A 16,295-nucleotide genomic window follows, 5' to 3' on the forward strand; every position below is an offset into this window, starting at 1 on the left:
GAGTCTCAAAGTGTTTTACCTATGTTGAAAAAAATATTAAATCCCATGAAATTGAATTATCATCACTGTATCTTTTAATTATTTTACTACTAAACATTTTAAAATATCCTAAAATAGGTGTGCTATTATTTTAGGTCACTCTGTTATAAGAAAAATATAGTTATAACCGCCCATCATAATTCACTGATGAATGAAAATGAAGCACGTACAAAATAAGATGTAAACCACAACACTGCTATAAATATATATTTGTAGGGCAGTACCTTTAAGGGAAAACTAAAGCTGATCTTTGTAGTCTTTCCTGAGATGTAGGTGACAACACCCACCTTTTAGAGAGGTAGCTGAGTCTTTCTACTGTGAAACATTACCATTATTTCACAAGTCACAAGCTCATTTTGGATATTACTCTCAAATCTCTACAGCTTTGCTAGTGTAAAAGGAACAGAAACTGTTTGCTTTTTATTCCAAACTGAAAGTTAATTTAGCACAAAGGAGACACAGAAGTCACACACCTTTCTGGGAATATTCTGACAACACAGGAGCATCAAAAATGAAGCACGAAAACCTTCTAGTTTTACTTACATGCCATTTGAACAGAAACCAGTGACAGCTTGAAATGCCTCAACTACCTTAGACTTGCACCAAAACTGACATACACACACTAAAATAGGAATAAGGAGTAGCTAATACCCAGTCTTTCATTTTTCAATTGGATGCTGAGGGACCTATACAGACAGCATGCTCTCCTTTGGTGGCTACTTGTCCAACCTTCAAATTCCTGAGTTTCTGTCCTCTTTCCCAGTAGTGCAATTGCTAACTGACCAATCTCTGTGATAACACATAAAACTGAGGGGAGGGCAGCTTAGCAAGGAAAAGATCTGTTTCTGTGTCAACAGGTTGTTCACCTCCACAAAAAAATAAACTCTTCACATTAAACTCACAGGACATCATTCCGGGGCACTTCTCAATTCATAAGACTTTTTTCTCTTTTAACAGTTGCCATAGGAGACCATGAATTAGAGCCTGCAGAACCACAAGTGGCCTTCCCAGGCCACATGTTTGACATTATTGTCTGCATGTTTTGGCACACATGATAATTTTTGTGTCTGAGACGCAAATTTATACTGACAGTAGTATTCTGCATAGTACCAAACTGCTATCTCACATAATCCAATATGCACTTACATTTGTGTTTTCCAGGTTTATATTACAAGGAACTTGAGCTCCCCCCACTGCTAATTATTCCTACTATTTACTCAAAACAAACATCCTCTTCTAAGACATTGTCTGTCAAGTAGGTATTACTTATTTCTAAAAGATTTTAAGGTAAATTCTCAAACACAAATTTGTGCTTTTTGGTGGACAACTATCTCAGTTACTAACCAACCAAATATATAAGCATTTTACAAAGGTGTTTAAAAAACCCAACTTTTAAGTTATCTGAAGCTAATTAACACACCACTGATGAGTATGTTAGTAAGTTAAATGAGGGCTGAATTTATTAAACTATGTTCAGAGGCCAGAAAGGTATTGCAAAGAAATCACAAGTGGGAGCCCACCACTACATCTTAACAATTAGCACTCCAGACCATAACCCATCCCCACACCATTCCTCCAAAATACAAACACCTTTAACTCAGGAAGATTCAAGAAATGTTTAACAATGATTACAACAAAACAAAAATTAACCACAGAACAAAACTAACTGACTATGACAGGATTATAAAGTTATTGTTGGTCTCAATAGGGTAAATTTAACCTAAAAATGATAATATATTATTTAAAGCAAAAAATCCATGTTTTTTACCTTATGTGCACCAAGACTATTTACTACAGTAATCACTAAGTTCATTAAATAAATATTTTATTGTATTTGAATACACTAAAACTTAGGAACTAGGCTACTAAAGCCCTTGTTATTTCTTATTTCAGGAAGCAAATACATTGATATTGGTCAATTTCAAGTTATCATACATGTGTGAACTCATTGAAAGTAACCCATTTGCAGAAGTATAACTTTAAAGTAATATTTGACACACAATCCTATTAATGAACCTTCACGTAACTTGATTTACAGAATATTTATTCATTATAATCACATACATGAAACTAAATGGAATTCCTTCTGTCAAGGTGGATGTCATTTTGCTAATATAACCTCTGAGTTCTGTACAGCAAGTTTAATGTTTCTGGTAACTATGAATGCTATCTGAAAGTGTTTCTATAGGGCCACCTTAAAAACTGAAGTATGTCTATTTTCTAATTTTTGTTTGTTTTTCATTACAAAATACCATAAGTATGTAAGCATCATCATAAAACTGATAAGATTTTTTTGTTCCTGTTTAAAATAGTTATCTGCTTTATCTGTAACAGGCTTTCTTATGAAATCTTTCTCATGATATCTTCTATCAGAATTTCAAAATTAGTGTGTTTTACAATGTGAATTTCACCCATTACAACTGTTCTTCCCAAAACACTTGTTCAAATTCACACCTGTATCAACAATTAGGTCAGGAAGGAGACCTTAAATGGTGTTGTTTGAGACAAATACTATTCCCTCCCAACATTTCCACAGGGTTATATGGAGTGTCAGCCACTCTTGGGCAAGCTGATTACACTCTCTAGTTAACTGTGCATCAGCTGACTTTCAATAACTGTACCTAAGGCCCATGAAGAATGCAAATTAATCTAACCTTCCTCAGCCAGCAATGAAACAGGGTTAAATTAACCCAAGTTATGTGCAGTTGCCACAGGCTACATATACACAATAAAACATTCACTGTAATTGAGCATGCAATAACTTCAAATTATCAGAACTTAACAAGTCCTGTTGAATCCTCAGAAATCCATCTACAGAGTGTTTTATAAGACTTCATTGACTGTTTATCAAGATGTGATTAAGAATTTGCTTAATTTCATTACATCATGAGTCTACTTGGAGTCTAAGAAAAAAGACTTGCCAGGAATAAACACAAACATTTAAATGAAATAAGTACCTTTCATTATTCTTTCCCCAGGTTGCAGGTTAAGGTTATAGTGTGAGAGCATTTACTTTCCAGTAGTACGATGGCTTGTTCTAGTAACGGTATTTAGTGAAGTACAGACAAAACAGCCTTTAAACCATACTATTTTTACTGCAATTCCTCCAATACTTTAATTACATTTTCCATGGTAAAAATAAATTATCTCTTTTTGCAAATAACGTGACTAAATTTTACATCATGCTAGACAGAATGCCAGAGGGAATTACTCCAGTGAGTAAATAGGCAGAGTCATAACTCTAAATAATCTTTTATAATAGTGACCTAAGAGTGCACAGTGTGTTTCTACAACTCTCTAAGTCATTAGTCACCTGAATTATCACCGGGAAAGTTCACCTACAAGTTTGCTTCAGAGTATGTCAGACCTGCCACTATTTTTGCAGAACTAAGCAGCTCAACACCAGTTTTACATATTAAGCCTGGGCAAGATCTTCAGAGTAGGGAAGTCCAGTCATATACATGCTTTGAATATACCTAACATACAAAACCGACTATTCCACATTGTGCTTTAGCCACTACCTCCAGCACCTCACTCAAAATCTCAGCGGGACAGAGGAAGAACACTGGCTAAGGGTATGAGACACAGATTCTAAAATGCTCCTCAGTAGTAGGACATTCAAGATGCATTTGTCACTATCCACTGGAGTCTTCAACTGGTGCTAAGATTTTATCGGGTAATGAGCATTCTCTTACCCTCTTGTTGAAGGAGTGCTACACCACAGTGCAAAGAAAATTAATTAGAACAAGGAAAAAGCCTGAAGGAGAGAATATGATTCTCAAATAAAGTGATTTAGACTGCCTCCCAAGATGTAAAAATCTTGCCAATGTTTTCTACTGACTAACCAACATGGATTCCTTACTCAGTATCAAAGGAGTTGTGAGTTCCATTTCGCACGATAACACATCTCAAAATTTTGAGTGACATTCAAGGGCTGACCTTTTCAACTGCAATATCACAACAAAGTCCCTTTTTGATCTCACTCCAATTCACTTCTTTGACGTAGAAATAAGGATTGAAAATTTTACTTATTGCACTGTAACAGCTATTTTACAGGGCAATGTTTAAAAACGTATCACACTAAATGCATATCTGTATGTTAAAATTCTTTTAATGAAAAACATTAGAAATCTGACTTTAAAAAACTCTTTAAAACAGAACACTCAGAACTGAAAAGTTGATATCAACAAATTCTAAAACATTACTTTTTCTGAGCATCAACTCAAAGCTTTCTAGACTTCTGCCAGGAAATCTCATACCCCTAGGCCAAAAGTCTTTGTAAAATCAATCAAAAGTTAATAAATGCCCCTTGCCTTCAGAGTTCTGACACAGTCCTTGGATTATGTAATTGCAACATTACCCTGCCACCCCCAGGCCCAATCATCCTCCAGTTTACAGGAGGGATCTGCTCTGGAAATTAATCAGAGGCTATTCATGAGGTTGTAAGGTCTGTTGTACACATGACACTTCAACACCAAGTAAAAACGAAGAAAATATGAAGGGAAAGAGGCTTCAGATCAGATCACAGGAAACAGAAAAATGCCACTCCTGGGAATATCATTCTTTTTTATTAACAATGGTAAATATTTCAGTGTACCTTTTCTCCTGCAGGCTCGAAAGCCTAATTTAAAGAAATGCTGATTATTCATATTTGTAACCAAAATGAACAGAATCTGTTCTATTATTATCATACACATTATGATGCAAAAAAACCCAAGTTAATTTAAAGGTAAGGTCCTGCAGTTGTTCCAGTTAGACTTCCAAACCTAATAAAGACCAACTTCTGCATCTCAGTTCTCAACTTGCATGATTACATAGCACCCTCAACAACATTCTAAAACAACTCTTTGTGGAGCATTACAATATCCCAAAACAGACCACAGAAAAGCCTATGAGGAAATTAAGACTTCTATCTTAGGGCTTAATGATGTGAAGCAATTCAGGCAAAACTTTACACACTGAACACCACAGAGAAATCAAAAATGCTTAATCATAAAAGACAGGACTGAAAGCAATCTCAAGAGTTTATCCCTTTCCCCAAGGCAGAATCAACAATATCTAAGGCAAATCCTAGGAGACATTCATATAACCTGTTGTATTTAAAAAAATAAAAAAAAATAGGAAAAGAAATTAAAAAAATACAATTCATTCTACACAGTCAGTGAAACAGACATCCTGTTGTCAGAAAAAAAAAAAAAAGTGGTAACAGACTTAGAGTACCACAGTGCACTCACAAAGATGGCAAATGTGGACTACACAGGTAATCTGAACTACAGAATCCCCCATCATTTGCTTTACAAGAAGTATACCATATTTCTGAGCTTTTTTTTTTTTACTGTGTAATTTCCTCAGTTAAGAAAAAAAAATAGGACAATTTAAACAATGAATTCCTCTGTGTGAAATAATGCTTCTTTGCCCAGCCAATCCGTGTTTTGTGCTTCAAGACTTGTTTTGGCTTCTCAGGCAATTTCTTCTCCTTCCCCTCTCTGGCCTCTCTCAGAACATACTTCCCCATCCATTCTCATCCCTGAACTACTTTCCTTGACTGTACACACAAATCCAGAGCACCCTTCTGTCTTGGCTTCTTGATAAAGCTTTTTCACAACTCTTCCTTTATCTTTCTTAAGAACATTTGTATGTTCCCACCAGCTCCTTTATTCAGTCCCCACAGATGAGTCATTATTTCATAGAATCATAGAATGGATTTGGGTTGGAAGAAAATTTAAAGATCATCCTCCCTGCCACAGGCAGGGAAACCTTCCACCAGCCCCATCCAATCCAGCTTTGAATGCTTCTGTGGATGGGGCAGCTACAGCTTCTCTAGGCAACCTGTTCAGTCCCTCACCACTCTACTAACAGTAAGAAATTTCTTCCTAAGATCCAATGAAAACCTGCCCTCTTTCAGTTTAAAGCCATTCCCTCTGCCCTAACATTGTTACATGCCCTTGTAAGGCCCCTCTCCAGCTTTTCTGAAATGCCCTCCTTAAGTACTTGGTCAGTGCTGTAAAGTCTCCCCAGAGCCTTGTCTTCTCCAGGCTGAACAATCCCAACCCTCCAGCCTGTGCTCACAGGAGATGTTCTCCAGGCCTCTGATCATCTTTGTGGCCCTACCCCTTAGGAACTTCCAGCTCCTACCTCCTCCCCATTCCTACCCTTCAAACTCCCCTTTCCTCCTCATCTGTGTAAGTCTGGTTCCAGTCCACCACTATCCTTCCCCACGTGTCCACCCTTCCAGCCACCTGCAACTTCAGTTCTTCTCTTTTACACACTCAGTACTGTGGATAAGCAGGGAATGGACACCAGAAAACTAACACTCTGTACCACACTTTCACTGCTCAGAACTTACTAGAAAAGCTCTGGTATGCATGCAAAATTTTTTCAACAATATTGCCTACAATCAGAGAAGTCAATTAATTTTTCATACACTAATTACTTGCCCAATTTTTGGACAGCTTTTCAAATGGCGAGATGTGCATCCCTAACGCAAAAAGTCACCTCACACTCAAATGTTAAATTCAGTTTCCCTAAAACAGTAGTGTTCCAAGGGCTTGAAGAAAAGGTCAGGAATAATTTTGATTTTTTTTTTCTCTATCATGACCCTTAAGTGCCAGCAAACTATGTTTGCTTTAAATGTTATTCAGAGAATAACTCATAAAGGCCACTCACTCAGCATGGAAGATTTTGGCCTAAATAACTGAAGTTTAGTAAAGTCGGAAGTCAAATCAATGCCTTTAAACAGAAAAGTGTCAGCAAACTGCAAGGAGAACGCTACCAGTCCTACCTAGATGCCGGGAGAAACATACATTGTTAAAGTCTGCTAGCAACTCTGTTAAGCAATGCCTCAGTTCCTGGGAACTGTTAACAGGACACACTGAAGTTTTGCTATGTTACAGGTTATGCCTCAACATGAGTTTTTAAAGGAAACTGCCAGGAAGAACCAATCATTACTGAGCATGGGAAAATTCATTTTCCACTATTAAAAAAAAAAAAAAAAAAAAAGGGGGGGGGGAATAGCTATCACATCTCCTTAGGTTTAATAGAAATTTAGCAAACAAATCATCAAGCAGATTTTTAATTTTCCCTTCAGAAAAACAAAACAATAAAGTTAAAAAAATAAATCAAAGACTATAGATCTCCACAAAGCACTCCCCATAAGTTCTCAGCACAGCCTCATTAGAGTCTTAGCAAAATTTTCCCAGCTCTTAGACTACAAAGCAGGTTCCAGGTTATTTTTCTACAGTTGTTAAGGTGGCTGCTGTCCACAGCATCTGAGCCCTCTAAATTTTCCTTACTATCCTAAATATCCAGAGCAAGCATATCTGAAGAAAAAGATAAAGCAACACATCTGAATAACATGCAAGAAAGGGTGACAGTCTCTGTTAAGACCTAAGACTTGAAAACAAAATTTCAGGCACAAAGCATTTGCAGCTTCATCCTTTCTGAGTACCTGGTCAACACAGAGGAAAGACTTAGCTAAAGTGTTAGAGACAGGGATTGCGCTACATTTGTATTCAAGGAGCTTGAAAAATTACATTGTATTAACAAAAACAGAGAGAAGAACGTTAATACAATAAAAACAAGTATTATAGTACTAAGACATGTCAGAATTCTGGTTGCTTATACCTACAATTTAGTCGCTTGTGCATTGTGATAGTCATTCATTAAACAAGCATATACCTTTTCCTGTTATTCACAGGAACATTCCCTCATTTAGAGCACATGACGTATATGTGATGAAACAAAGCACAGTTACAGAGTAAAGGCAAGTGCCTTCTCTGGGACAGATCACTTTCCTACTAAGGAATTTGAATAAAACATAGCTAGAAATCCAGTTGATTAAAACATTTCATATTCAAGAGACATTTTGCTGAAAACTGACATTCATAAAAATCAACTCACCTTAAAAACACACACACACACACACATACACAAAACCCCAAAAAAACTAAAAAAAAAACCTCCACAAACTTACTTTCACAGAAAACCTTCATCATAAGTAAAGATAGAAAGGAAAAAAGTTAATAAGACTAAGTGCTACTTATTCTACCTGTTCCATAATACACTCATCGCCTCTGAGCCATGCCCCAAGCATATGACATAAGAAGCCACAGGTGGAGAAAAAAGTTCAAGAACTTCTCTGCCCTACACAGATTAGACATTTGGGCCTTGATTTCCTACATTCCCAAATCAGCTTTCTGGCTAGGAATTCATTGACTACACCTCAGAACGGTCTTGCTTCCCTAACAGATTTAGAGGAGCCAGACAACACACTGACATGGCAGTGAAGTGGTCTGACCACTAGGTGCAGAGGTTTGTGTTCAAGCAGTTTACATCAGCTGCAATAATTATGAGGTTAAGAGGCAGACTTTAATCCCCAAGAGCCAAAAAACAAGGCTCAGGATAAGTTCCAGCAGGAATGAAGAATCCTGGATAGCAACAGTAAGATTTTGAATTCCTGTGTGTAATATTGTAGCCAACACATTTAATCATTTTCTGGATTTGGGTTATAATCTAGTTGTTGTCTCTGTTCTCCCTGATAAACTTTAAGAGATTTTGGGTTCTTCACAATATGAAGTATCTTTTTTTTTTTAGGTTTCCAGAACAGGAAATCTATTCTTTTCCAGTTGTTGGCATGATCAAGACAGTTGAAATTTAATAGATGTTTAAGGCCATCAGCAAAAACCCATCCTATACTTTTAAGGGGTTCAGAAGGAGAAACAATGAACCTAACATGTTGAAATGTAGCATTCACACAATCACAAATAAAGTCAAGAAAAATAGTGTTATGAACTTCCTAAGTGCTATAAAGTAACTCTAAAAAGCTGGGGAAAAAAAAACAAGTAAAAATACACAGATTTATAAGTTTTTAAAACTCACTAATTTGATTCAGTTTCAGTTTTTCATCTACAAAATGGAAATAATATTTTACAGATGTGCAGTAATAAAGCTCTCTAATGACTGCTAAGTGTTTTATACTGAGATAACTCTAGAAATTAAAATATGAAAACACTTAGCCTTCATGAAAGGACTGTATGTGTACACCATGTAACAGAGCAGCAGGCTGCACAATGAATGGCAAACATACATGTTATAACAGCATCCCAGTCAGCTGGTATTTCCCAGGCTCTGTATGAGGCATTGAGCTGGGGCTGTGAGGGAGGGTTGAACATAATGGTGCAGTTAAAGGCCCAGCTCCTTGTCTGCTGTTTCCTTGTCTGACTCCCTCACTTTGCAGCCCAGCACTTTCTGACACTGCTCCTCTAAAATGTATTGCATTCTACACACACACACACACACAAAAAACCTGAAGTGCTTCAAGGCAAATCACAGCAACAAACCAAAAAAATATCTACTCATATAAAGAATTTAGAGATCTCTGATTGGAAAAAACAATTAAAACCAACTGATAAAAACTCTAGAGGCCGTAAAAATTAACTTTTTCTATGATTTCTTCCTGACTTTAACATGAAAACCAGTCTTGAATGTTTATTTTTTTTTTTAATTATCACCAATACAATATCAACAACCATGTTCAATCTGACTGGAATCCCTTTTAGTTTCCACAAACAGTTGGGCCAAAATCCTTTCTCTCCTGCCTTTTGCCAGTGAGGTGTTCCATAGTTAACAAAAGGGACAGGAAGTGAGACACAAATCACAGGTCCTGCACAATCTCCTCAAACACAATTTCCTCACTTCTGGGGTGTCACAGATGTCAATACAAAGCACTTTTCTCACACTTACTTTGGGGGTCAGGATCAGAAGTATGTTTGTAATACAAAAAAACTAAAAACACAAATACAGACTAATCATATCAAAGATTTTTAGAATACGAGCCTTTAACAATTGTAATTTCAAAAGTACTTCTTTTTTTATTATTAGAATTATTGTACAGTTATTAGCAACACTACACAGGTATCACCAGTTTCGAGCATTTCCTTGTAGGTATCTCTGTGCCACAGAGTGCTCATTACTTCTGATGGGTCAAAATCAGAAGCTAACCCACCTGTACTACTTTTAATAAAGGTATATGAAAAACAAGATCAAAAAGTGGTATGACACTGAAATGGCCATTCTTTCAAACATTAAATATTTCTAGTGAACTGTTTTGTGACACTGAATAGCTTAATGCTTGATGACCTACCTCATACCTACCAGAACCAGATTCTGAAGCTATCACACTGATATTTTTCCAATTAAATATGCCCATAATTTTCGTCCAAGCGTATTTGTGTACATTCATTAATAGTATACATGCCTGTAAAATAATTTCTAGAAATCATAAATTTGAGAATTTGAAGACTTGATTTCTTTCTTAGGTCTAAATATTCAGGATAAAAGTGTATTTTTTTCTCTTTAGTTACTGTTCTGTTGCTCTTAAATCAAAATTTTAACATTTCAAATGTAAAAAAATAAAATTATTTTAATGGTATGTCTGTTCCTCCTTTATTTATAAAAAATACAGAACTATCTTTTATTGACAGCAATAGACTTCAGGGAAATTTTTTTTTTTAATAACTTCAGGTAAAATACTTAAGAAATGGACAGGAAACAATTCAAAACATACAAGGTAGCCAAAAGTACAAAATAAAAGGTAGTAAGAAGCATTTTCCTCTTTTTGTTAAAATAATTGTTACAACTAACATCTTGAGAATAATTAATTTTGTATTTTTAGAACATCAACAAAGTAACTACATCTCCTTTAAGCAGCTAGCTGTTGTGATAAACAATGGACCAGTATAAACTCTTAACATCAAGGGAAAAGTAGTGTGGAAGTGCCACAGGCCTGCTTCATACACACACATGCACACACTCTCTTAAATCTCTTAAACACAATCTAAAAGAAAAATAACTCCTCTTGTGAATATTTCAACATTAAATATTTCTGTAAAACTACATACATTGTGATAAAGCAAGTAATTCAGGGTTAATCATATACAGCTCACAAAAAAAAAAAACCCTCATTGCAAACAAAAATAGACATCTTATATTTCCTTTTATAAATACACCTCTTTTTCGTTCCAGAAAACTGCATGCGTTCTGATTAAAAAAAAAAAAAAAAAAAAAAAAGGTGCTGTAAACACAACCACACAACCTAGGCAAGATAAACTTGACAGGAACTATGTAACTACAGTAGCTCATTTCCTGCTCATATCTGGTATATTTAAAGCAAACCTTCCCAAATAAAAATAAGTCAGAAAAGTTCACTACTGTTAGCTTAACAAACCCATTTTTGTTAGAACGGGAGCTGCCTGAAACAGAGATGAAAAAAATGCTAGAGCTGATGTCGCTTCCTGATGATGAAAACTACCCAAGAACTACAACTACTTCTGCACAGTCCTTTCTTCCCTATAAAGCTGAGTTACACTCGGCCTTCACACACGCTACAGGCCAAAAGAAAAGACCAGTTCCGCTGCTACACACTGAGGTGGGGACAGTTAGAGACTACTAGTGGCTCCCTCTGCAATTCACAAAGTTTAAAAATAAAAAGCTGCTTTTTTCTAAGTGTAAATGGTTCCTCTCCACGCACGTAGGCCTGAGGCCCTGTTGCAAACAGTGTCTAACAGGACCAGGCAGCACAAAGACAGGAATGGGAGATTAGTGGGAGGAAGGGAGGCCGGGATTGGGGCTCAGCAGGATCTTCTGGCTTTTTAAAATTCAAACTGCTCCCTGACCAATACAAATCACGGACACGCTACTGACTACTACACGGATTTACAGCATTAAAAACACGCCTTCTACGTGACAGCTATATTAACTTGACCCTTTTAAACATGTATCAGGACACGCGGGAGGCACCATAGCACAGTTTTATTTATAAGTCTCTTAACACAATGTACTAGAAAGTTACTCAATTAGATACGGTAACCATGTACTACCACAACAAATCTACCTGAACAACTAAAAAACCTGCTGAAAAATGGACAAATCGTGTAATGTCGATACTTGTTAGCCATTTACAAAATTCCTTTCTAAGTGAAAGATGAAAACTTTGTATCTTAAAATTTCCTGCAGTTATGTAATTTCTGGAGGAGTATTTTTATTGGTTTATAGCGTGTTTGTTTTAAATCTACCTCAGTTTTCAGTAACACCCACAACTCTACCACTTACAGGTCCAAAATTTACTTTATTGTAAATCACCTACCATTTATTTATAAAGACCTGACATTAATCAACAGTCATTTTCAAAACACATTTGACCTATTAAAATGACACCTACTTACACATTCAAACATCATGGACACAAACAGCCAATAACAACCTTGGGATCTCAAAGTGATACAGCCTAACAAGAAAGGATGACACTTTTTAAGCATTCCTCTCTTTTCACTTAATTAAATTTACGTTTGATTCTCAAGTACTTTGGGTAAGATCTCATCTTCACCTTGGTCCCTTAAACGTCATAAACGCAGCACTTTACACAATCCCTTGCCTGTTGTCTGTTTGTTAGAAACAGAAAATAGTATTCCTTATAAATTTAATATATATTCCTGTAATGTATACAGCACACAGACACTGAGATTGTGTGTGGAGTACCTGATACAATATGCCTGTCTATCTGTATTTCCTGGGTCTGCAGGTGTCCGTGTTGTGTCAATCACCCCTGAAGCACTATTTTATGCTATAAATATACTAAGTTATTAAAACACTAATCAATAATATTATTTAGAGATTAAACATCTGCACATTATAAAATCAAAAGCATTCAAACTTCTGAATGTTCAGAACACAGGTGGTTAGAACGAGAAGGTAACAGTGAAGAGAGGTGATATTTTTGTTCCAGGGTATTTACATTGTCTCTCTTCCCCTATTCCTCCACTTAGTCCTGGCCCACTTCAGAGGGTTGTCTGCGCTGGGACCTTCCTTCCTTGCCCTACATGAAGTTGTAAATATGGCAAAGCATCAGTGCACATTTGTGACTAATTGTATTGTTTCCTCCTCCTCCTTCTGCTCCTCTCGGGTTGAGGCCTGTCACTGAGCAGCCGCTTCGCCTTTCTAATCCCCGAGCTGGAGTAAAGGCGCTGGCCGGCGGGCCTGCGCCCTCCGCCGGGCCTGGGCCTTCCGGCAGCCCGGCAGGAACCAACCTCCTCCGGCAGACCCGAGCGAGCAGGAAGGGGGGCTGCGAAATAAACACCTCCGGTTGCCACTTACTCCCCTGTACCCCGGGTAACAGCTAATCCCCTCTGCTCCCGGCAGTGCTGGGCCGCTAGGCTGGGAGGCCCGGCCCGCTGCTGGAGAGGGCAGGGAGGGGAAGGGGAGACAAGGAGGGGGGATTACCTGAGCAAATCGGCGTCTGAATCCAACGAGAATCCGAGTGAGGGGGAGAGAAATCCGCCCCCCTCCCTCCTCAGAGGAGCCGCCGCCGCCGCTGGGCCGCCGCCGCCGCCGCGGAGCAAGAGGAGGAGGGGAGATAATATAACAACAATAATCCGGGCCGGGAGGGGGGCTGGCTCCTCTTCCGTCTCCTCCTCAGTGCAGCGAACATGTAGAGCCGGGGGGTGTGCGGCCGAGGCAAATCCCTTCCCCCCGAGCCTCCTTCACAACATCAACACGGGCCGGGCCGCGCCGAACCGGTTCCGAGCCGCGCTCCGAGCGGGGGGGGAGCGGGGGGTGGCCGGGGGGCAGCGCTGCCAAGGGGCCGCCGCCGCCGCCGCTCCCTCCGAGAGTGCGAGAGCAGGAGGGCGGGGAGGGGCGGCCTGGGCACGGTGAGTCGGTACCGAGCGGGGGGGCAGGGGGAGAGAAGGGCGAGGAGGAGGAGGGGAAGGAACCTGTGTGTGTCTCTCTCGCTCCCTCTCAGAACAAAATGCCGACCGGAAGTGCAGCGGCAGGAATGACTCCCTCCACCGGCGCCAAACACCAGCAGCCTCCCCCTTCCCTTCCCTTCCCTCCGCTGCCTCCTCCTCGCCCGATCGCTCCCTCGCTCCACCAGCGCCGCTTCCGCCGCCGCAGCTGGAGCGGCTCCCTGGCCTCGCCCGGCAGAGCCTCCGCTGCGTGGCTGCTCTGCTCTCCCTCTCCCCACCCCTCCGGCTGCCGAACGAGTTTCTCTTTCCCTTTTTTTTTTTTTTTTTTTTTTCTTTTTTTTTTTTTTTTTTTTTTCCCCCTCTCTTGCTGCGCGGAACGAGACCGAAGTTTACGCTTAAGCCTGCGCTGAGAGGATTTGTGAAGAAAGGACCGTTGGAAAAAAAGCCACACGTTTCGGTGATTATTTTTTGTCTTGCCCAAGGATGGTGGGGAGGAGGAGGAGGAAGACTGCAATATGCCTCTCGCGGGAGGCAGACCTGGAAAGGCGCCTTAACGTGAACCCTCAAAGGCGGCAGCCCCAGCGGGTGGGACACTCGCTGGAGTTACTGTTGCCGCTCATGTCAGTCTCTCTGGATGTGAGGCCGCGCTGCAGGAACCGAAACACCCGCGGCTGAAAGCGTTGCCGGGGCGAGGGAATTTTCAAGTGGACATACCGAACGGGAGTGGCTTTCAAAAACAACCTTTTTGGATAGGGGACAATATTGATGTCCAGGTGAAATGTCCTTCGCTGGAGGTTGATGCTCCACCGCCACCAGATTTACTGGAAATATTTTAATTGTGTGTTGTGAAGGAGTGTTTGGAGAATGTTCTAAGCTGAAAGACTTTCTGGTGTTCCGCTGTACAGGTAAAACTGAATAATGATAGCACAGGATAAGAATGAAGGAGTATTTATATCCGATTAATTCACTATATCTTTTAGTACTCACTTAATGTCGTTTTGCTGTTCAGTACTTGGACAAAAATCCCTTCATTTCTAGAGGAAGCAATGCTTGTCTGTCGACTTCAGGATTCAGCTGGACACAGCTGTTAATGCCCTGTGACATATAAACACACCCTTTCAGCGCTGGATGGATGTTATTTGCACAAAGGGATAATATCTTACACCAATGCACTTAAATCTTTCCAACGCTTAGGATTTTCTGAATAGCACTCTGTCTTTAGTACAGATTTTAAATGCCTCTCAAGCTTAAACTGCTAGTAAATTTGTAATTTTGGATGAAGCAAACTTCATTTTACAAGTGTTTGTGGGGTTTTTTGAGAGTACATAAATGAAGATGGCATAGAAAATATGGAAATTAAGTACCAGAAATACTAATATCTACTGGCTCATATGAATGGAGACAGAGCAAAAAATGTATTCCATACCTTTGTTCCTGTTGATATAAAAGGCCCCAATCCTATAATCGTTTATGTATTTACAACGTGAAGTTATCCATGTGAAATAAAGGGAAATAGTTGGTTTGCAAATGAAGTGTGTGTGTTCTTAGGTCTTTGCACTTAATTTAATATGTTGCAACTCTGTAACTCAAGGGGGAAACTATTTACCTTCTCTTGGTAATAAATTAAATTTAATGACTTACCTATCTTGGAGTTCACATACCCATATATGTGTGTACTTACACATCTATGAATTCTCAGGAAAATGTATTTCTAAAATTACAAAGTTAGCCCAGGAATACTACTTCAATCTACTTCTACCAATTCATGTTGATGGAGTCTGTGATTCTAGTAGTTTATTTATATAAATATTTTTTTCTCAATTGGTGAATTAATGTGTAAATAAAATGGAAATACTAAAATTTTAATTTTCAATTGTCAAACATGATTTAGACAGTACAAACATTATGGTACCTAAGACACAACACCTATTTGAATACGGTTTCAGTGAGAGTGTCACTCGACCATTTTAGGCTTTTATAATACTTTTCAACTACAAGAATCTGTAGAAATGGCTATTTTACTTGAGTACTATTTTGTATTACCTGCACATGAAAACAACTAATTCAAGCCGTTAGTTCTTTTAGAAGGTCATGTGTAACACACATGGGCAAATCAGAATTGCTTTTTCCTTAAAGGAAATTAAATATTTTTTATTCCATTAGATATTACTGTAATCCATCTTTTAAAATGAAAGATCAAATTATTTGACTGCATTTAGACAAGGGATTCCTTTTATTCCTCTTCAAAATTCATTGCAGAATAGAGGCTCACTATGTTCCTAAAAATACTTCAGTATGCACAGGGTTCACTTCATTCTGCCTGAAATGGCCAGAAAAAGTAATAAATCAAGTATTTCAGATTACCTGAAAACTACTGTGAGATCCTTTAAAAACCTTATTTCTGTTCCAGGCCTTAGTCATGGGGTGGAGATAGTCCTATTCTGTATGGGAGGAGCTATGCAGTCATGCAGCCCTGACTGTGGCACACTGAGCACACACTGCCTGAACAAAGCTGGT

The 16,295-nt window shown here is 38.7% G+C and overlaps 1 protein-coding gene across 4 annotated transcripts in view; it reads right to left on the bottom strand.

Annotated features, from left to right (window-relative positions):
- Positions 1 to 13,958, bottom strand: part of NIPBL (NIPBL cohesin loading factor) — a 147,955-nt gene extending 133,997 nt beyond the window's left edge. For all 4 annotated transcript variants that reach the window (XR_007630401.1, XR_007630402.1, XM_050328330.1 and 1 more), the window contains exon 1: positions 13,315 to 13,958. The gene's annotated coding sequence lies outside the window, so the exon portion shown is untranslated. The remainder of the gene's footprint in view (positions 1 to 13,314) is intronic.
- Between the last annotated feature and the right edge of the window lie 2,337 nt (positions 13,959 to 16,295).

The sequence above is a fragment of the Myiozetetes cayanensis genome, unplaced genomic scaffold (genome assembly GCF_022539395.1).
Source record: "Myiozetetes cayanensis isolate MyiCay16 unplaced genomic scaffold, myiCay2020 scf4, whole genome shotgun sequence".
NCBI lineage: Eukaryota > Metazoa > Chordata > Aves > Passeriformes > Tyrannidae > Myiozetetes > Myiozetetes cayanensis.